At 51.7% G+C, this 21,506-nt stretch overlaps 1 protein-coding gene across 3 annotated transcripts in view; it reads left to right on the forward strand.

The window, feature by feature from the left end:
• The first annotated feature begins 7,027 nt into the window (after positions 1-7,027).
• The window catches only part of PPARA (peroxisome proliferator activated receptor alpha), a 69,807-nt gene continuing 55,328 nt past the window's right edge, over positions 7,028-21,506 (forward strand). For 2 of the 3 annotated variants that reach the window (XR_010664435.1, XM_065945445.1), the window contains exons 1-2: positions 7,028-7,243; positions 8,300-8,425. The gene's annotated coding sequence lies outside the window, so the exon portion shown is untranslated. Of the gene's footprint in view, positions 7,244-7,359; positions 7,739-8,299; positions 8,426-21,506 lie in introns of those variants that run through there. The other variant, XM_065945452.1, reaches the window with a different exon arrangement.

The raw sequence follows: 21,506 nt of genomic DNA on the forward strand, positions 1-21,506 counted from the left end.
TGCACTGACTCTCTCTGGAAGCAAACAAACATTTTGGATAAAGGAGTTATTTAAAAATTATGTTACAGGCCTGTAAATGTGGCCGAGGTAGCGGAGAACCACCAGAGGCTAAGTCTGGGGGGGGGGGCAGGGAGCAGGAACAGGGAGATGCCGCTACAGCCATGTTGCCCTGAGGGCCTTTGCCAATCTGGAAAGGCTGGGCCTTGACCTTGGGGTGGGGGGTCACATGTAAGGACAGAAGTCAAGATCAGAGGCATCTAACTGAGGGATTCTTCTTTGTTTTAAGCTGGAAGCCAGGGAGTCAGGAGCAAGGGGGTTCAGCCCACCTTGCTTTCCTAGAGGAAGTCGGGGCTGGGGTCCCTGGGTGGTGAAGCTGGCATCATTCTTGGAAGGGGCCATCTCGGTCCTTGGCATCTACTTAACGATCACTAGATCTCCCTGCAGGGAGGGAACACTTTGAAATTAAACTCAGCACCAATCCTTGTCTGGAAAGTTGGTTTAATCTAACGTGCTTCAACTTAGGGAAAAGAAGTGATGGGTCTACAGTCCTAAGTGTCTCTCCCACCAGCCACCGAGGGACCCCATCTGCCAGGATGCTGGTCCCGCGTTCTCTGCTGCATGCCCCCGGCACCTTCTAGAGTGTTCCAGAGTGTAGATTTCAGTTTTCCTCCCGCCTCCCATGAAAGTCCGACCCTGCACACCTCAGGCTCCCAGGCAGAGGAAGCGCTCTTCCCCAGGCCTGGCCCCCACCTGAGGACAGTGGGTGGCATGTGAGCGGGGGCCCCGAGTGGGTGTGATCCCAGCAGACTCCCGAGGCCGCCGCCAACACTGTGTCAGAGATCAATCCCAGGCCCTCGTGTAGGACTTTATACTCCTAGCTGCAAGTCTCAACACAAGCCGAAGTGTTGATGGGAAAGTAAATAACAGAAGGCAATCTGGAGGAGAGAGCCGGGCCAGAAGGCCGGGAGAATCAGGAGGCCTTCGAACGTGCTGCGTGTTTATCGGCAAACAGCTCACTGGGGCCAGCGGGGCGCAGACCCTGGGCTCACAGACCCACGTTTGACCCGGTTTGGGGGACGGCCGCGGGTCCACCGAGTCAGAACACAGCTATTATCACTTATTATTAGCACCTTTTTAGTAAGAAAAGGCATTTTCGACAAGAAACCAGGGAAATGTCAAGGACACACCCAGGGACAAAGAGGACCCTTCTTTAGATCAACTAGCTTTACAGAAAACTCGCCAAAAGCTCTTTTGTCCATTTTGCCACAGACTGGGAACATTTCGTTAAACATGGGCTGTCCTCTCAGGGGCCTGGGGACCACGGGCCGCTTGGTCATGTTAGTGAACACCGAGGCCTGGAGACGCTGGCAGACATGCCGGCCGCTCCCTGTCACATTGTGGGGGCTGGTGGGGTGGGTTCCAGGCCCTGAGCACTCGGGGATGGAGACCCGGGTGAGGGCAGCTGGCCGCCGGGGTGGGAACCCGCAGGCTGCCCAGGCTGGAGGTCACGCTGCCTTGACCAGCTGGCAGAACGCTTCTGTACAAGGTGGGCGTGTGCTCACTCACATCCAACTCTTCAAGACCCCAGGGACTATAGTCCACCAGGCTCCTCTGTCCATGGGACTTCTCAGGCAAAAATACTGGGATGGGTTGCCATTTCCTTCTCCAGGCGATCTTCCCGACCTAGGGATCAAACCAGAGTCTCTTGCATCTCTTGCATGGCAGGAGGATTCTTTGTGGCTGAGCCACCCAGAAAGCCCTAACGGCGGGTCCCGGCGTAGATCTGAGGATCACAAGAGGGAACAAGGGACAGGTACTTCGCCAGAAAGTTTCAAGGACTCGATCGTGTCGGCCGTTCTGCGTGGCGAGGCAGGCAGGGGAGAGGCACTGTAAAGACTAAACCAGACAAGAGCCACGTGGGAAGGGGCAGCTTTGCGGGTGGGATGGACGCCAGGCGGGCTTCCTGGAGGAGGTGGCCCTTGGCAGCGCCCTCAGGCAGGCGGTCGCCAGCCCCCAAATGCGACCCACCTATCAGGCCCTGTCCCTGCACTTCCTCTGTCCTCCTTCCTAATTCTCACCCCAGCACCCCTGGAGATCTGCAGTGCCACCCCATTTTCTCGAGGAAAAAGTTCAGAGAGGAGTTCAAGCCATTTGTCTAGGATTATGGTATGAGTATAAGGCAGAGCAAGGTTTTGAATCCAAGTCTGACTCCAAATCCCAGGTTCTGTTTATTAAATTCATGAGGGAATTGGGGGTGCTCCAGAGAGAGGCAGTGATGCCGACATATGCATGAGTCTATTTTGCATTTGTGGGTCAACACCTGTCTTATCTCTGCATCCCCTCCTCCCAGACCTTGCCCACCCACAACAGTGCGCTTCACACTCAGGACCCCCCCGAGTAAGATAACTGAGAACTCCAGCAGGGCAGAATGTCCTTTATTGACCAAATTCATCCATACATCAGGCCTCCCAGGTGGCTCAGTGGTAAAGAATCTGCCTGCCAAAGCAGGAGCTGTGAGTTCAATCCCTGGGTTGGGAAGATTCCCTGGAGAAGGAAATGGTATCCCGCTCCAGTATTCTTGCCTGGGAAATCCCATGGACAGAGGAGCCTGGTGGACTGCAGTCCATGGGGTTGCAAAGAGTCGGACACAACTGAGCACGCACTCATGGCACAACATCAATCAGTTCGGTTCAGTCGCTCAGTCGTGTCCGACTTTTTGCGACCCCATGGACTGCAGCACGCCAGGCCTCCCTGTCCATCACCAGCTCCTGAAATTCACTCAAACGCATGTCCATTGAGTCAGTGATGCCATTCAACCATCTCATCCTCTGTCGTCCCCTTCTCCTCCTGCCTTCAGTCTTTCCCAGCCTCAGGGTCTTTTCCAACGGATCAATTCTTCACATCAGGTGGCCAAAGTACTGGAGTTTCAGCTTAAGTATCAGTCTTTCTAGTGAATATTCAGGACTGATTTCCTTTAGGATGGACTGGTTGGATCTCCTTGCTGTTCAAGGGACTCTCAAGGGTCTTCTCCAGCACCACAGCTCAGAAGCATCAGTTCTTCGGTGCTCAGCTTTCTGTATACATCATACTTTACTGTGCTCTATATGTATGATGATGTATATGATATACCGTGCTTTATATGGATGATGCTTTATACATCACACAGCATCCATCCATCATACTTTGAGATTCTCCCCTTTTGCATCACTCAGGTTCTGAAGCTCCAAGTCCAAGCTCAGAACCCAGCAAACAACATCCGTGACCCAGCCTATCCCAAGGAGCTTAAGCCACGTGGGATGGAGGAGTCCGTGATGATGATGAGGGAATCTGACTCTAGGGAGGGATGGTGGGGGCTGGAGGAGCACGGCTGTGGGTGGGCTGCCTTGGGGTTCTCAAGAACAACAGAGACAGAGATTGGAGACAGAGGCCCATGCCCAGGTGGCGACTATAGGAAAGCCAGTCTGGGGACTTTGGCTGGGGACAGGTGAGTAATCAAAGGGCCTGGCATCTATGATGGAAGCTGTTGTTGGACCTGCAGAAGGTTCCAGACCCTGCATCCTCAAGCAGGTACAGCGCTGTTCCCACCCACCCCCACTTCCATGATAACAACTGGGTAGCATGTATCATTTGCAATTAGTTACTGATGTGATGGAGCCAAGCCGACTTCCCCCTCCCCACCGGGTCACAGGTCACTGCCCACCTCCGCCCGTCCTGTGCCTTTGCCCACTCTCCCCTTGAACACGGCCTCTTTCTCCAGCCACAGGCTTGTGCGTGTGCTGTGGCCCTGCTGATGCGCTGGGCCCAGACTGGTCCTCCACACTCGGCTCCTGGGCCCGCCGGAGACAGCCGGGGCATCGGGCCAGGAGAGCACAGGCTTGGGGACCAGGCAGCTGCACCCTGGGGTTCCTCGAGGCTGGCGCCCTCGTCCGCACCCACTGTAGAGTGGGTTTGGACTCGGAGAGCCAGGTTTCCGCTCATTCTCGCAGACCTCGGCCAAGGGCTGTCACTCCCTTTGTCTCCACTTCTGCAGAATGAGACGAACCCAGCTGTTTTTCGGGGCCTTTGTGAGTTCCAGCCTTCGGGTGACAAGGCTTGGTTACCTGGACCCCTGAGGTTTCGCCATCACTGCTAGGAGAGCAGCCACACACACACCCAGGGTTGGTCCCCGCTGAGGTCCAGTCCGGACCATGGGGTGGCTCTGAACCAGCCAACAGTGAACTCGCCCTTTCTCAGTCCATGTCCCTTGCCCCTGCTGACTTCTGCCATCTCACTGGAGGTCACATGTCCAGGAGATCAGAGGCCACTGTCCTGGTTGATGACACCCCAGAAGCACAAACTCCATCTCACTGGGAGGCTTTGCACATCAGCAAAGGGCAAGCAAGTGACCCACAGAGGCTTGGACAAATCCCGGAAAAGGGCTTCGCTCGACTGGACGGCAGACAGACAGACTTCTGTCTGGGGCCTGGACCCAACTCATGGCAGATGCCTCACCCCTGCAGGGGTCAGGGCCAGTTTCTGAACACAGGTGGTGACCTCACCTGCTTACACATTCAGGGTCTAACCTGCCACCTGGTATCTGGTGACGGGAGCCTCCGCCAGCTACTCCCTTCCTGTCCTCTGAACGTCCCCTGCGGATTTCTCCCCAGAGGCCATGGGAAACCCCTGTCTGCCCCCGTGGGATTAGGTCCATCCAGGTGTGGGCACCACAGATAGGCTTTCTATCCTGGGCTCTGCGGCTGGTCAGTGTGACCTGGTGGAGGGGAGGCGGGTGTTGCCTCATTCCGCCTACTGTAATGTGGGCACAAGAATAATTATTTCTCCAAACGTCTCCAAGATTAGAAAATGTGAAACAGGATCTGAAAGAGCATCAGCACCAAATAAATGGAAGCTATGAATGCAGATACACACATCCCCCATCGCTCCTGGTATTTTCCAAGGCTGCAAAGAGGAACTGGGGCAATGCTCAGAGGCGTATTTAGGAGTGCTACCATGTCCCTGAAGTTACAAGGTGCTGCTCCGGCCCAGTGTAGGAGGCTGTCTATGTTGTTGTGTTGCCCAAGCTTTGCCATCAACACAGAAGTTGAGGGGGGTGGGGGCGGGAGGGAGAGGGATGTCCTTTGTGACAGTATCTCCTATTCTGGCTGTGAAGGGTTTTTCATGGCTAACAGAAGTCTGCTCAAGGTAAACAGGAACCCACAGTCCCCTGGGGGCTGCGTGTATGGAAACCGCGCATGACTATTCCCATGAGAAAAGTCCTGAGCATCCTTCTATTTTTTCCTGGGGAAGGGGAGGCAAGGGGCCGGCTGAGAGCATTTGTTCAAAGGTGATAGCTTTGATTACATTACATGCAAGGAAAACAAGCTTTCTCTCCCTAAAATCTTGGGAGCCCCAAGAACATCATTTCTGTATGTCTGTGGGTGTACACACAACTCTGTTGAGCCCTAGGCAGCTTCCTTCGCCCTCATTCAGAACAGTTTTTACCAGGTCTCTCTAACTGCCTGGTTTAGCTGGGTTTACAGCAGACAATCACGGGTGTGTCTGAGAGAAGCTGGCAACCCTTTATTCCGACTCTTCCATTCTTGATCTGCAGTATGTCAGGTGACATCTCCGAGTTGGATGCCCTCAGGACAGGAGCCCAGTTATGGGCCCTCTAGCTCCATAAATAAACAATACTGTTGCCTGCTCAGCCTGTGAGATATCCAGGATGTAATGTACACGGATCACTTCGTAAACTCTGAAACGTAATACAAAAACTGCCCCTCGCTATATAGCATGCGCAATAAAAGTTGGGCTTGTTCGTGTGTGTTGGTGCGAAGGTGTTGAGGGTGTCTGCTGGGTGGAGCAAAGCTCGCCACAGGTATGCAGCCAATCAACAAGGGTAAGCCTAAGACATCCGTATAAGGGGCCACGTCCGCGTGTCATGCGTGTCTCCAGCGTCTGCGTGTCATGCGGGAATTTGCTTGGAGCTGCTTCCCGCCCCAGTAGGTCCTTCTGCGCGCACGCCGCCACAAATAGAACAGTGGACGGAGTCGCGGGAGGGCAAGGAGCAGGGCCGACATAGCACACATTTCGTTCCCAAAGGAGGGGCGTCCCGGTGCGCTGGCACCTGGGGCGTCGTGCCTTCCGCGCGGGGAGCTCGGGCGTCACCGCGCAAACAAAGCCGTTTTGCAGCTCGCGCTCTTGCTGCTTGCCATTGGCTCCCGGACCGCGACCTCCACCACCCCCCACCACGCTGGCAGAAGCCCAGCTCCTCCGCTGAGCAGAGTCAGCCCCTCACCCCCGATTCACATTCACTGGGGGAGGGCAGGCTCATCGGACAGCCGGGGGCCGGCCGGGGGCGGTGGGGAGCGGCTGGTTAGACTCCACAGCGCTCCGGGCGCCTGGGCCCGGTGCCCTTCACTCGTCTCCGTCCCCCGCCCGCCGCCCCGGCAACTCTGCCACCTGTTGACGCGCCCTCCCAGCCAGCGTTCCCATTCCCCCACCCTCTGCAATCCGGGGTTCCCGGGACAAGGTCCTTCCCCGCCCGCCCTTGGCCCTGCGCTCTCCCCAGACTCGAGGGCACCCCGCGCCTCGGTCCCGGGTCTAGACCAAGCTCCTCGCGAGGGCGGGGCAGAGCTGGGCTCCGGGAGGGAAGGCGGGGCCTCGCCAGCGTGGCCCGGGCCGCGGGCGGGAACCCCCACCCGGCCCGCAGCCTCGTGCCCGCCCCTCCTAGGCTTCGGCCCTCCCCCAGTAAGCGCGGCCGGACGCGCGCCCAGGTCCAGCCACACGCGGCGTGCTCTCATGGGCGCTGCGCCCACCCGGGTGACCTTGAACCTCCGCGCATCCCCGCCCCGGCCTCAGTTTCCCCGCTGGCGCCGCAGCCGTGGGACGGGAGGTGGGCAGCCCCCGGCCGAGAGCGGCCCCACCCCGCCCCCGCGGGCAGCCAATCGGGCCCCGCCGTCCGGGGGCTGTGTCCCCGCGCGGGGTGGGGCCGGGGGCGGGGCTTCCTGGAGAAGCCCCCCCACTCGCGAGCCGCCCGAGCTGCCCGGCCCGGGGCGGGGGGCAGAGGGGCGGCGCGTGCCGCGGGGGCGCGGCTGGCACCGGAGCCGGGAGGCGGCGCTGGGCAGGGGCAGGGGACGCGACGGCCCCACGGCGGGGGCAGCGGGCGGCAGGGGCGGAGGCGGCCGCTAGCGCCCTGCCCGGCGCCGCCTCCCTAGGCGCGCTCGCCCGGCGGACCGGCAGGCGGCGGACCGCGCGGCCCCAGGTGCCAGGCGGCGGGCGGGCGGGCGCGCGCGGGGGTCCGGGGGCCGGGCTCCCCCTCCGAGCGGCGGCGGACGGGGAGGGGCCGGGTGGCGCATGCGCGGGGCCCGGGGGCGCGGGGTGAAGGCTCTCGCAGCTGGCTAGTACTGGGGATCCCGGGGCCCAGGGGGCCTCCCTTTGGTCGGCCTCGCTCCGAGCGCCCGGGGCCTGCCTGGAGCCCCGGCGTCCGCAGCTGTCGGTTGTAACTGGGGCCTGGGCAGGGGTCGAGGTCTGGGATCTCAGAGACACTAGGTGCTCAGGTTGTCCCCGGCCCCGGAGAGAAGGCCCTCCAGGCGGGAGCAACTGGCTCGCCGTTCCTTCTACACGGTCGAATTTGGTTGTCCCCGACTGGGGGCGTTTCCGAGACCTCCGAGGATCCCCTAGGTCAGGTGGCCCGAGGTCCGGCAGACTGACCCTCGTGCGCCCGGCGGCTAAGCTCTGATGGGAGAGACACGCGCGGGTTAGTTCAGCTTTGAGGAATTGCCCCCACTTTGCGCCTAAGGGCCATCGGGAGACCTGGACGGGCCGAGCCGGGCGAGCGCAGGGCAGCCTCCGCCGCGGGACGGCCCTCCCAAGCCCGGGGCCCGCGGGTCTGGCGCTGGGCGCCCGCGCCCGGGTGTCCCCGGGTTCCCGGCTGCGCGCGGCCGTCCTGGCGGAAGTCCGGAGGGCTGGTTCTGCCCCTACGCGCTCCGCAGTCTAACCGGGCACAGCGGCACACCCGTGCTGCCCTGCCTTTTGAAGTTTAAAGGCTGGTGGCTGCGCCGCAAACGTCAAGGTTCTTTCTAAGAAAAGTCCGGGCTTGTATACTGCCTTGGATTTCGCGGAGCGCCCTGGGCAGTTCGCTGCCGCCTGCCCACCCCTAGCCCCGCCGCCCCTCCCCAAACCCGGGAGTCCCCTCCTCCCCCGGGCTGCTTGGGAAGGGGTGCGCGGAGCAGGGAGGCGGGGCTGGGCTTTTCTGGGACGACCCTGCCACACCATAGCGGTTGAAGACGCAGGGTCACGGTGACTTTCCTCTTTCAAGGTGGTGGAGAGTTGGGGAGAACCTTTACCTTCTTGCCGCCAAGGCCGGAGGAGGAGGGCCCTGCCTCCTCTGGGAAGTAACAGTCTGTAGCCGGAGCAGCCCAGGACCAAGACGTTGTCATCACAGGTAAATAGGAGGTTTGATTTACTCATTTTTTTCCAGACTGAAATATTGAAGTCTTTACTTCTATTGCCCTACAGACTAGCAATTTGAGGGTTAATTATTACCTTGCAATGCCACAGTTATGTCTATGTTCATATCTCTGAAAGTAAGATAAATGTGGATAAGGTTCCCTTTTAAGTTCTGAAAACTTGATTGTGTCACTGTCCTTTAGGAAATTCCTTTCTTTACGACAGGCTGGTTCCACGTAATTTAAAACTTGATAATATGACTGTGAGAAATGTTTTCACTTAACAGACACTTAAGATACAGACGCTGACAAGTCAGGAGTCATGCCACCTCTTAGCTGTTTTAATTCCAATTTGAATATCAAGCAGACGCTTGCCGAGCTGGTAGGCCAGGTCTAGAACTGCCATCAGCCAGGACAGTGATACCCTGGAGGAGATGGTTCAGGTAGAGTGATTCACTGGTCACTGAGGGACCGGGCGGGGAGCTTGACAAACTTCTACACAACTCGGAAGCAATAGCAAATTAATTGATCACAGAAAGCAACGTTTTCCCTCTCCTCACACCTTGGATGCGTAAAAGTTATTTCGTAATCATAAAGTAATTCTTGTTGCTAGCTCTTGTTTGTCCAACTTGTACCCAGATTTTTAAACATAGTGTGTGTGTGTGGGAGAGAGCATGAGAGAGCGGAGAAAAAAATGTGTTTCTTCTATAAAAACTATTGTATAAGCTTCTTTATTAAGCATTGGGTTATGGAAAATCTTTTCATGTGAATAAATGTGTTTGTGTCTATATCATGTATTTCATCATGCTTAGAATAGTTATTAAGCCGATTCTTTAATAGATGTACATTTTGAAATTCATATATTCTATAAATATTTACTGAGTTTTTAGTTGCCCTGGGATATTGTGTTTAGTATTGGGGAAGGCAACTGTGAATCTGCTCATGAAGCTGATTTTTATACCAGAATATAAAAAATGAGCTGAAAGAAGATGAAATTGGGGTGCAGAAAGGGACTCTATTTTTGCCATATACCTTGTGGTTAAATGGCTGTGGTTAAATGATTTTTTTCAGATGTGTTGTCTGTGAGCATCTGTTTTTATAAGGATTAAGTAATCGTCTTTAAAAACTTCTATTAAAACATTTCTTTGCTTACTGTAAACAGATTTTAAACATGCCACATTTCCTCTTTCTGTCTGTGTGTGAATGAATATATCCTTAACGGCAGAATGTCTTAACTTCCAAGTGACCGGTGTTTGGGGTGAATGTTTGTACTAATTTTGTTCCACTGCAGTTAGAGGATGTGGCTTTTTGGGAATTTGAAGGCCTCTGTTTTTATTTCTGGTTTTGGTGGCTTGGTGTAGGCTTCATAGACACTTCAAGTAATGCCATAGTTTCTGTTTGTAGGATAGACATGTGCTGTGTCTGTTACTTCTGCCTTAGTGATTACATAGAACAGGCTAGCTCACTTCTAAGGCCATGTGGTTGGGGAAAATTAGGCAAAGAATTTTAATTTCCAACTTGGTGTGAAGATAGTTTTAAGGTTAGGAACCAAACAGGGAAAGCCCTTGATGTCCCAGCGGGCCAGATTTCACAGAACCTGTTTTTTCTTCCCAGTATTTCTGTCACTTACACGCAGTGACCTGTCCAGCAGGGAACAGACCTCACACAGTCTGGGTGACTTGTTGTTTGGAGTGGTGTTCGTTCTTTGCTTCTAGAACATTTAACTGGCATCTTCTCGTAGCAGTATTGGGGGAGGGTTTATGCGCTTCAAAAGATGGAGAGTGTACTCCTTACCAAGTCAGACCTAGTATACGTTATTTTGGTCGCTGAGCTGCCTTTGTTTTGTGGCCGCTTCAGAGAAGCAGTCTGACAGAGTGGAGGAGGTGCTAGGTCATCCCGAGGTTTGACTTTTGTCCCTCCAGGGACACCCGCTGGGCCAGGGCATCTCTGTCCCCCTCTCTAGACGCTGATTTTTCATCACAAAATGTGGCTCCACTCCGCTCCACCTCTTTAAAGGGTTGGGAGGTTCAAAAGTGGTAGCAAAGACGCACGGGTGAAGATTCCTTGTGGCATGTAAGAAGCCACTCTCGCCCAGCCAGGGTCTAAAGAAGCACGCCTGTATCACCTACCCGGATCTGGTACCTGTGTTATTTTGGCTCTGACCACTGGATGATTTCTCAAAGGCTTTTGGAAAGAAGCACGTCCCCCACCCTGCATATACACTTTTATTAAAACAATTTTTTCTTTACTTATTCTTTTTTAAAACTTTTGTTTGTTTATGTATTCATCCCTGGCTGAGCTGGGTCTTAGTTGCTGTGAAGGCTTTTCTCTAGATGCGGAGCGTGGAGGCTTCTCCTTCCCGTGGCTTCTCTTGCGCAGCGCACTCTTAGGTGTGTTGGCCTCAGTAGTTACGGCATGTGGGCTCAGTAGTTGCCCAACCAGGGATCAAACCTGGGCCCCCTGCACTGGGAGCATGGGGTCTTAACCACCGGACCACCAGGGAAATCCATGCACTCAGGTTTTGATGGTGATGTATTTAGCATTTGTCCTTACTCTGGTAAGGACTGGGGATACTCTGGTATCCCCAGACCCTGAAAACAGTTGTTCCTCTTCCTTGGAGGGTCTCTGGAAATGCAGGCTGAACGAAGTCTTCTTCCACTGAGTCTAACTCGATGAGAACAGACAGTTTTGCCCGGCTCGCCCTGTATCCTGAGTAGGACCTCGACATCCACAGATTCTGTATCCCCAGATTCAACCAACCATGGATTGAAAATATTCGAGGGGAAAAAAAATTCCAGAAAGTTCCAAAAACCAAGACTTGAATTTGCCACCTGCCAATAGCTGTTTACATAGCATTTATATTGTATCCGCAACTGTTTAGATGGCATGCATGCGGTGTTAGGCATTGCAGGTAATCTCGAGGTGATTTAAAGTCTATGAAGGATGCGTGGGCTGTATGCAAATGCTACAGCGTGCTATTTAAGGCACTTGAGCACGTTTGGCAGGTGTTGCCCCCCTGGGGGCCTGGGACCATCCTTGAGGACGCTGATGGAGGACTGTGCCTGTTCCCTGGACCGCTAAGACATGAACAGAATTGAATTCAGCGAGTATTTGTTGATTTCTTTTGCAGTGCTCAGATGTGGGTGGGAGCTAGTTTGGGGGGGGACGCAGAAGTCCAGCAGGGGCCTCCCCACCCCTGCTGGAGGATTTCCCCTTGGCATTTTGCAACTTCCCTCACACCCAGATGGCCAGAACCCCTCCTTCCACCTGCGCTAGACGGGCGTGCTCCTGCACGCCTGCTGGACTGCCACTCGTGGCTCCCACGGCATAGGTGTTGTAAAGGTGGCGGCTGCCATTCAAATGATTCTGTTGATAACTATCACTCGATCTGGGTCATGCGTGCTGAGTTGCTTCAGTCGTGTCCGACTCTTTGCGACTCTATGGTCTACAGCTCTCCAGACCATAGAGTCTGTCCTTGGGGTTCTCAAGGCAAGAATACTGGAGTGAATTGCCATTTTCTCCTCCAGAGGATCTTCCTGACCCAGGGACTGAATCCCCGTCTCTTAAGTCCCCTGCATTGGCAGAAGAGTTCTTTACCACTAGTGCCTCCTGGGAAGCCTGGATTCGGGGGATATTAAGCATGAAATAGGGTTTCTACGGGATGCCCTGAGCAGCTCATTAAATAAAACGCTCTTTCTTTCTGCAAGATCATGCGTCCTCATTCTAAACAATGGACTCAGAAGGAAAGAGTTGTGTTCTAAATCTTTGTGAGTTGGGATATGTGCTATTATTTAACAGGGCAAGGATCCTGTTGGCTCTCCAGTTGTGAAGATAAGATACACACAGGAGAAGTTAGAGAAAGCGTTGCAGAGGTTTGTCTTCTGTGTTCAGATGCCACACTCGTCGTTTGGCTTTTAATTTTTAAAAAATGTTTATTGCAGTAGAGTTCATTTAGTGTTGTGTTAATTTCTGTGTACGGCAGAGCGACTCAATTTTATATATAAATATATATATACACATACATATATATATATTTAATATTCTTTTCCATCATGTTTTATCACAGGAGATTGAATATAGTTCCCATCTGACTGCTTTTACTTTGCTTTATTTAAAGAGATTTGTGGAGCTTCCAGTGGTTAAGAATCCATCTGCCAATGCAGGAGACACAAGAGACAGGGGTTTGGTCCCTAGGTGGGGAAGATTCCCTGGAGGAGGCAATGGCAACCCACTCCAGTATTCTTGCCTGGAAAATTCCATGGGCAGTGGAGGCTGGCAGTGTGTAGTCCATGGGGCCACGAGGAGTTGGACACGGCTGAGCACACACACACATACACAAAGAGATTTGCAAATAAAAAAGAGTGGTGAGTTCTCTTCTGATCTACTTTCTTTTATACTTTTAATTCAGAGACCACAAGTAAACTTTGAAAAAGGATCCCCTTGAAACAGGAGGAGTTTGGAAAGCAAAGACAGAATGAGTTGTCTCAAAGGTTATGAAGCTTCACAGGAAAGGTTGGAAATGATAATATAGTTAAGTAAACAGTATACTGGAGTTCCTCGCCCCCCCCCCCCAATTTTTAAGAGCGAGTAAGGCACCAAGTCCCCTGAGGCCATTTGCAACTGCGTGCATCTGCGGTCGTGTGATAACCACACTGAGGTGACAGGTTGCCAAGTTCTAGTAACACAGACCAAGTCATTTAGAGGCTGACACGTGGCCATGGCCCTTTCTGAAATATTCTAAGAAATTGTTAGCCTGCTGTGTATTTAAGTACATATTTACAGTGAAGCAATGTGGCTAAACAGAGGACTCAAGTGACAATCAGATCTTGATGATCTGAAATCAAGTTTTCTTCTATTACCTGTATGTTAAATGGGATTTTTTTTTTTTAACCAAAAAAAATTTCAGAAGCATTTTCAGGCAGTGTTCCTCCTTGGACAAGTTGACATCTATTAGGCCGCCAGCATGAAGAACGTATGTCCCCTCTGTCAAGGATTGTGAATCAATTTGATAAATTCTAATTGGTAATCTCATTTTGGCTCATTTTATGGGACAGTTTGATAAGTGGGTTATTGTCTTATTCTCTATCCGCTCACTTTATTTCTGATTTTCTATCTGTGTATTGGGGATGGGATTAACAGGAGTGACGTATAAAAGGAAAATGGTTCAGAGCAATTTAAAATTTGGTTTAAATAGAAGCATCTCTTGGTGTACTGAAGTTATTTATAGTCCAAACAAAAAGGCAGTATTGGATGCGTTAACAATATCCTTGGACTTTAGGACTTGTGGGGGGTATATCTTGCCTGAATATTATGATCACCTCTTCTTCCCCACCTTGAAACCTGTTGCAGAATCTATCCCCACCTCTAGGCAAGGGGACTCCAGCCCCATCTCTGCAGGGTCCCCCTGACCGTTAACAGCAATCAGTCCAGAGCACACGCAGGTTCAGGAAACAGCCTCTTTCTTTCTCTCCTTTCCTTCGAATTCTCACTTTTCGAGAGCCGTTTCCAGGAAGAAAGGCATTCCAGTGCAGTGCCTCTCAAGCCATAAAAGTAAAGCTCATCCACCACCTTCAGGCAGGGGTCCCGACAGAGAGGAGCGGTTGGAAAAAAACTCGCCAAGTTCAGTTGTGCAAAAACCACGGCAAGAGCTTGTGGGGGGTGACACTCGACCAAGAAGGCTTCGAAGAAGAAGAGGCGTGCAGAGAAAGGTGTCAGAGCATCCACATGCCCTGGGGCAGATGTTGCTTGAGAGAAAAAAAAACCCAGCACAAACAGGGTTAAAAGATTGTGTTGGACCAGCGATGACAGAAGGTCGTGGGGGTGGAAATACTGGTGTCCGAGCCAGAGCCGGAAGGTTCTGGACCTGGGCAAGGAGGAAAATGCAGGGTGCCCGCGTGCCTGGGGAGGGGAGAGGGAGGGCGGGTCTAGGTGCTGGCTCTGCAATGGTGGGGGGCTCTGCCACCCTCCACCCGCGCAGCCTGGGAACCGAAGATTGTAACCCCCCTAGCCCAGGGGCAGGAAGCCCCCCTCCAGGGCTGGTGTGTTGAACGGAAAGAGGAAGGCCCCCATCCTGGCCGAGGGTGACAGTGGCCGGTGATGAGAAGAAGGGTCCCATGAAGAACGGGATTGATTCTTTCCAAGTCCAGCTTGTGTGTGGATGTCAGGACCTAGCAGAACACAGCACTGTTGGTCAATATTTCAGTAAAATAAATTTTGTAAACAAGAGTACCTAGCAGGTTATCAATATAAAAAAAAATAGGGTATTTTCTTTCACTCTGGAAACCAAAAATTATCGACCTTTTTCCTGCTGCTTTCTCTTTACTTAGTTGAAGGCAGCAAAGTTAGCTTTCAGTGTCTAGGTCAGAAGTCTAAGTGAAAGTGAATATTTAACCACATTCAAGGACGACTGATAATCTTTAATACTAAGAGAGGCACAGGACTTAAGAGAAAGAAGATTCTAGAAGGGAAAAAATTAGCCAAGAAAGCAGATAAACCCATGACTGGTTTATGGACTGGTGAAAGGGCACAAATCCGAGGAAGGGCTCAGTAACTCTGTGTGGAACGGATGAGTTCAAATGTGGGCTTTCGTAGTGGGGTAAGTCATATTCTAAAAGACGTTTCAGAAAGATCCATGGCTGCTTGTGATGTCAAACCTGGTGCGGTCTCTTTGAGAATGAGACCTCTGAGAGACAAAAACTAGTAAACAAAATTTAGAAAGGAAATCACTTTTAAGAGATGAGAAGATGATATTCCAACCGAAGGTATTAACACCTCCATCCAGATGAGGTCTTCATCTTTGTACTGTGTGTGTGTGTGTGTGTGTGTGTGTGTGTGTGTGTGTGTGTGTGTGCTCAGTCATGTCCCACTTTTTCAGACCCCAGGCTATACTCTTTGTAGCCCACCAGGCTCCTCTGTCCATGGGATTCTCCAGGCAAGAATACTGGAGTGGGTTGCCATTTCCTCCTCCAGGGGATCTTCCCGACCCAGGGAGCGAACCCACAGCTCCTGCATTGGCAGGCGGGTTCCATAGTACTCAGCCACCTGGGAAGCCCTCATCTTTGTAGACATGAGGTTAGACTGAACCACGGCAGCAGAGGTTCCCCAGAGCGGCACTTTGCCGTCGCTGTTGTGGCTGGGGGTCCCACGCGCCCCAGCCTGCCTCCCTGAGACTCAGACTCAGACTCAGACTGTCGGTTCTGAGCTCCCCACGTTTCCCCTCCCTGACCCTGGTCCTCCTCCTAGTCCAATAAGTGGGCTCCCATTGGGGCCATGGAGGCAGGAGCGGTGCTGACAGCTGAGTGGCTCTCGGCCACCGACACCACCTGTCCACCCGCGCCCCTTGTCTGCAGGTGGGACCTGCTAGGGCTCTGAGTGGGAGGCTGTCACCTGGCGCAGAGGAAGAAGGCCTTTTATTTTCATTATCACTACTTTTGGCTACTCCTTGAAGCTTGTGGGATCGTAGCTCCCCATCCAGGGTTCAAACCTGGACCCCTTGTGGTGAAAGTGGCGTCCTAACCCCTGGACCACCAGGGAATTCCCAAGAAGGCTTTTTCAAAAAATTTTACTTTATTCAAGAATTTGTTGTTCAGTCGCCAAAGTCGCATCCGACTCTCTGTGACCCCATGGACTGCAGCACACCAGGCTTCCCTGTCCTTCACTGTCTTCCTGAGTTTGTGCAGACTCAAGTCCATTGAGTCGGTGACGCCATCCAACCATCTCATCCTCTGTCTCCCTCTTCTGCTCCTGCCCTCAGCCTTTCCCAGCCTCAAGGTCTTTTCCAGTGCGTCTGCTCTTCACATCGGGCATCCAGAGTATTGGAGCTTTAGCATCGGTCCTTCCAATGAATTCAGTCAGGGTTAGCTACGACAAACCTAAGCAGCGTATTAGAAAGCAGAGACATCTCTTTTCCGACACAGGTGCATACACTCAAAGCTTTGACTTTTCCAGTGGTTATTCAAGGATAGTTATTTAGAGTGTTGTGTTAATTTCTGTTGTACAGGACATAAGACTGTTACACACACATACACACGTGTGGATGTGTTTTCCTGTTCTTCCCCACTATGGTTTATCATGGGCAGTGGGCTACGCAGTAGGACCTTGCTGTTGGGGCTGTGTTGTTTCCTGGCTTGTCACTAGCTCTCTAGCTGTGACATGCACTTACTCGTCCTTGTTTATCGGCTCCGGTGGTGACGGGAGGGCAGGGCCTTGACGCCCAGAGGCCCACATGCCTCCTCTGCGGCCAGCTCCTCGTCTGTGCCAGGGAAGCTTGCTCACCCTGCCGCTCACCCCTCCTCCTTCCCTTCCCCTACCCCAGAGATCTCAGTGCAAATCACTTTCCTGGGGAAGCCTTCCCGCCCTGCCTGCCCGGGTCAGGTCTGTCTGGCGCAGCGTCCCGTGCATTTGCCTGTGCGCTCGCCCATCACGTGTTCATCATGGTGGCCTGGTGCAAGTCGCCCTCCCCAGCTGGGTCGCAGACCCTCTGGGGCAGGAAACCACATATGCCTCACGCTGTAATCACCAGAATGTGTGCCAGCAGGAACCTCAGGACAAGCTGTGTGACCTCCGGCTTGGCTACCCCTCCGTTTGAGATTCCTTCCAGGCCTAATCAAATACCGCCTCCTTCAGGAAGCCTTCCTTGATTCCTACCCGAGAGAGAGGCAGGAATTTTGTCACTCAGACACTCTACCGCGGTTTGAGTCTCTCTGGTTTGGCATGCTCTACCTTCACCTCTGCAGCTGTTTATTGAGTATTGCAGTCATTCATTCCTGAGCTCATTTGTTTATTCAACACACCTTTCCTGAGCCCCTGCTACGGGCTAGGCAGTGTTCCAAGTGCTGGGGGCAGCAGCGGAAGAGGGCAGGCAGCGTTACCTGCCGGCAGGAAGCACTGCATCACACGGCAAGCAGGACCCCTGGGCTCAGGAGAGAGGCAGGTGCTGCATGCACCCAAGCAAGGCGGTGCTGCATGATGACAGCCAACCCAGGGGACCTGATGGGCAAGGCTGGCCTTCTCCGAGCCCCCTGGATGCCAAGGGGACAGCAGCAATTTAATAGGGGCCTGCACACGCGCCTCAAGAAATACTTGTCTTTAACATATCCTTTCAACTGGAGCAGCAGCCCCCAGCCTTTCTGACACAGAGCAAGTTAGAATACAATTTCTGGTTTCATGGAAGACAATTTTTCCATGGACCAGGGTGGGGGCCAGGGGATGGTTTGGGGAGAATTCGAGCATGTTCTATTTATTGTGCACTTCATTTCTATTTTTATTACATTGTGATATGTCATGAGATAATTACAGAACTCACCATAATGCAAAGTCAGCGGGAACCCTGGGCTTGTTCTCCTGCAACTAGACAGTCCCATCGGGGGTTGATGGGTGGCCATGGGACGCAGCTGTGAATATAGATGAAGGCTTCACTTACTTGCCCACTGCTCACCTCCTCCTGTGGGGCTCAGTTCCTAAGAGGCCACAGGGCAGTACGTGTCCATGGCCCAGGGGTTCGGGACCCCTGAGCTAAAAGAGCTGAGTTGGGAGAAAGGAAACGAGTGAACATAGGTGATCCAAGCCGCTGTCGCACCCGTTTCAGTTCTGATGATTACCTTCTAATTTCCCTTGGCATCACATGCTCAGCTGAAATCCTGCCCCACCTCGGTCAGCCGGACTTGAACCTTAGAGGCGTAGAGACGCCCACCTGCACCTAGCGCCCTGTCTCCAGGAAGCACCGCACTCACACTTGCGGGGCTGGTGTCTCTGTTGCTGATGGTTAGGCATGAGGAGTAGAGCAGCCTGCCGAGCAGTGATTCTGTCTTCATCATGTAAGCGGGGTAGTTGCTTCCTGAAGGAGCAGGGGCATGAGGGGTCGGGTGTCCGTCAGCCTGCCATTGTTTGGTGTCATAGAAGCGAATGAGGTGAACTGTTCCTTAGACACACACAAGCCCCTTTCCTGGGACCATAGACGACTGATGTCTATGCCTCCAGGGCCCCTGGCTTCTTGCTCCTGTGGCTGGGGTGGTAGGGAGAGAGGGCTGTATCCTGCCCAGGAGGTCAGGCACTTGGTTACAGCAGGTGGGAGCAGGGCTGTCACCTGGAGATGCTGAAGAACCTCCATGGCCGCCCTGCTCCAAGGGTGTGACGTGTGTTGGGTCAGCTTCTAAAACCAGACTCACCTCTTTGTATTGCTCAGTCGCTCAGTTGTGTCCGACTCTTCGAGACCCCATGGACTATAGCCCGCCAGGCTCCTCTGTCCATGGGATTTTCCAGGCAAGAATACTGGAGTGGGCTGCCATTTCCTCTTCCAGGGGATCTCCCTGACCCAGGGATTGAACCGCCGTCTTTTGGGTCTTCTGCATTGGCAGGCATATTCTTTACCACTGAGCAACCTGTCTCTAAAATCCAGACAGTGAAAATGGGTTTCAGATCTTTCTAAATTCAAGTTTACTAAGGAGTAATTTACATGCAGTAAAGTCCATCCTTTTTGGATGGACAGTTCTGTGCATTCTGAGCATCCTCCATGCCTGTTTTCTTCCTGATTGTCAACCAGAGGTGCCCACATTCCTCGCCTAGTGGCCCCGTGTGGTTTTCCAAACCTGCTGTGTGGGTGTGGTCCTTCCATGCCCTGAACCTCTCCCACATCCCCTTCTGCCTCATTTCAGCCAGAGAAGGTTCTCTGCTTTTAAAGGCTCAAAAGTGGGGATGTGGACACTGCAGCTATTTAGGACTTTAGAGGGACAGGCAGAGGAGCTTAGTGAAAGTGATTTATCCACATGCTTGAGGAAAATGGTTGAAAGTGTCACACAGGAAGTGAGCCTAGCCCTTCCCCCAATCACATTAATAGAACTCTCTAAGGTATTTCACAATATTGAAAGTACAAAGGATAAAATGTTGGATGCAGATTCAAACTTAGAAAGGAGGATTTTTCTGAGCTCCAAAATCACTGCAGACCGTGACTGCAACCATGAAATTCAAAGACACTTGCTCCTTTGAAGGAAAGCTATAACAAACCTAGACAGCGTATTAAAAAGCAGAGACATCACTCTGCTGACAAAGATCCATCTAGTCAAAGCTACAGTTTTTCCAGTAGTCATGTATGGATGTGAGGGCTGGACCATAAAGAAGGCTGAGCACCAAAGAACTGATGCTTTCCAACTGTGGTGCTAGAGAAAACCCTTGAAAGTCCCTTGGACAGCAAGGAGATCAAACCAGTCAATCCTAAAGGAAATCAGCCAACCTTCCTGAATATTCATTGGAGGGACTGGTGCTGAAGCTGAAGCTCCAGCACTGGAGCAACTGGAAAAAGCCCTCGCGGCAATGAAGATCTAGCACAACCAAAGATTAATTTTTAAAATAACCTAGAAAATTTTTTTAAAGTAATCAAGCATCAGCAAGCATGAAATGCTTCTGGATAAAATGCGTAAGAACAATGAAATCTACCAAACGTGGCTGAGAGGAATTTTGAAAGACCTGAATAAAGGACGAGTCACAGCATGCTCCTATGTTATCAGACTCAGTATCATTAAGATGGCAGTTCTTCCCAAATGATTTACAGGTTCAGTGATCAAAGTCAGATCTCAGCATGCCTGTTTGTAGGAGTTGACAAACTGATTCTAATGTTATATGGAAATGCAATGGACCTGGAGTGGCTAAAACAACTTTGAAAAAGAAGAATGCAGATGAGGAACTTGGACTACCTGATTTCAAGAATGATAGAGCCACAGTAATCAAGACAATATAGTACTGATATGAAAATAGAAAACTAAAGGAATGGCGCGGAATAGAAAGCTCAGAAATAGACCCAACTATGTGGTTGACTGATTTTGAACAGAGTGACGAATTATTTCAGTGGGAAAAGATAATTTTTTCAACAACTCGTGCTGGAATGATTGGATAGCCACTTGCAAAAGAACAAATCTCAGCCCCCATATCATGTCATATTAAAAAGGAAGAACTTGAAATGGGCCACAGACCTAACTTTAAGTGTGAAAACTATAGAAACTTCTAGGAGAAACAGAGTACATCTTAGTGATTCAGGGTTGGTAAAGATTACAATTTAAAAACATACAAAAAAAAATATACAAAATACAAAAAAAAATTACAGGTTACCAAAGAAATTTAATAAATTAGACTTCATCAAAATTATAAACTTTTGGGTTTCCCTTGTGGCTCAGTGGTAAAGAATCCCCTTGCCAATCCAAGAGACACGAGTTTGATCCCTGGTCTGGGAAGATCCCACAGGCTGTGGAACAAGTAAGCCCATGTGCCACAGCTCCTGAGCCTGCGCTCCCCAAAAGAGAAGCCGCTGCAGTGAGAAACCCACCCACCGTAACAAGGAGCACCCGCAGCTTGCTACAACAAGAGAAAAACCCACGCAGCAATGAAGACCCACAATGGCCATGCATAAATAAATAAAATTTTAAAAAAATATAATCTTTTTCTCATCAAAAGGCACTTAAGAAAATAAAAGACAAGCCCCAGACTCGGAGAAAATATTTGCAAAACATGTTTCTGACCAAGAACTCATATCTGTAAAGAACTCTCACAGTTCAATAAGAAGATGACAAACAACCCAATTAAGAATGAAAGCAAACGTGGGCAAAATATTTGAACAAATTCTTCAGCAAAAGGTTATTGGATGGCAAAAAAGAATAAGAAAAGGTGTTCAACACCATTAGTCATTAGGAAAATGTAAATTAATAGTAGCAGATATTGCTATTAGCAGTGAAGTGCTAGTCTCCCAGTTGTGACCAACTCTCTGTGACCCCACGGACTGTAGCCCACCAGGCTCGTCTGTCCATGGAATTCTCCAGATAAGAGTACTGGAGTGGGTTGCCATTCTCTTCTCCAAGGGATCTTCCCAACCCAGGAATTGAACCCGGGTCTCCTGCACTGCAGGCAGATTCTTTCCTGTCTGAGCCAGCAGGGAAGTCTGCTGTTAGTAGTAGAGAGATATTAAACCCCAACCAGAATGGATAAATTAAGAAGACTGACCAAGTGTCAAGTCTGAGGACGTGGTGTGGCAGGAACTCACACTGATGATGGGAGTGTGAAGTGATACTGCCTCTTTGTAAAACATTTTGGCAA

Source organism: Muntiacus reevesi, chromosome 1 (genome assembly GCF_963930625.1).
Source record: "Muntiacus reevesi chromosome 1, mMunRee1.1, whole genome shotgun sequence".
NCBI lineage: Eukaryota > Metazoa > Chordata > Mammalia > Artiodactyla > Cervidae > Muntiacus > Muntiacus reevesi.